The 1042-nt window shown below is 40.3% G+C and overlaps 1 protein-coding gene across 1 annotated transcript in view; it reads left to right on the top strand.

Moving 5' to 3' along the window:
* The window catches only part of edar (ectodysplasin A receptor), a 124800-nt gene that overhangs the window by 44352 nt on the left and 79406 nt on the right, over positions 1–1042 (top strand). The gene's annotated exons all lie outside the window — the stretch shown is intronic.

The raw sequence follows: 1042 nt of genomic DNA, 5'->3' as shown, positions 1-1042 counted from the left end.
GCTCACTTTGAAGTGTGTGTGTGTGTGTGTGGGGGGGGGGGGGGGGGATTTAAGAACAAAAGCATGAACTGGCAAGTGGTTTGAAGGTAGCAGCCTCCACCCATTGGTGCTGCTAGTCCCACTAATTCAAAAGAACAACAGAACCTTATCCCAGATTAAATTTATTTTTTAAATTTATTTCAACTGATTTTCACTGAAATCTGGTAGCACATTTTTGGGACACCCCGGTGACAAATACACAAACACACAGACCATGACGACTAAAACACAACACAGATGCTATAAGTTTGATCAAAAACGTCACAAGGAATCACAGTAAAACTGACAAAACAACCTACGTGACAGATTATTAGTAGGAGAAGGTGCTAGACTTTCCTGTTTCTGTGCATCTAACTGATATAAGTGGTACCACTCCTTAAAGTAAAACTTGTCCTTACGTTTTTTTTGTTTTTTTCCCTATAGCCAATGCTAATCTTTAAAAATCAGAACAATAAACCATTTTTTCGGGCCACTAAATATTTCTATTTAAAAAAAATATAACACAATTGTGAATTATTGCTTAAAAAAACCAAACAAATGTGGAATAATGTGAGGTCCAGTGATGAAATTGCGACCTGTCCAGGGTGTACCCCGCCTCTCACACATGCAGTAATGGCTGGACATGGGCACCAGCGACCCCCGCGACCCGAAAAGGAAGACGCGAGTAAAAGATAATGGGTGGAAGGATGGATGGAATAATGTGAGCTGGTTGTAGAAACGTCTGTTGCATTTTCATCCTCCTACACAGTAAATGACAAATATACCAAGGCATGGCAAATAGACAATTTTTAAAAGTGGCAGCTCTTATATTAAATCAGTCGATCAAATAATTTGGGCCATCTCTACTTTAAATTGACTGTTGGGTGTTTGCAACCAACAGTGCACCCTCTGATGTGAACCTGGAAGATAACGCTTGAGAATTTTGCCACGAGATGTTTTTGTCCAAGCAAAGCCCACAGTAGGAAGTGTGCATCTCTTGATAGTGTCTTGGCTGCTCAGAACT

The sequence above is a fragment of the Nematolebias whitei genome, chromosome 13, assembly GCF_014905685.2.
Source record: "Nematolebias whitei isolate Nwh7 chromosome 13, NemWhi1, whole genome shotgun sequence".
NCBI classification, from domain to species: domain Eukaryota; kingdom Metazoa; phylum Chordata; class Actinopteri; order Cyprinodontiformes; family Rivulidae; genus Nematolebias; species Nematolebias whitei.
This window is presented reverse-complemented; position numbering and strand designations above follow the sequence as displayed.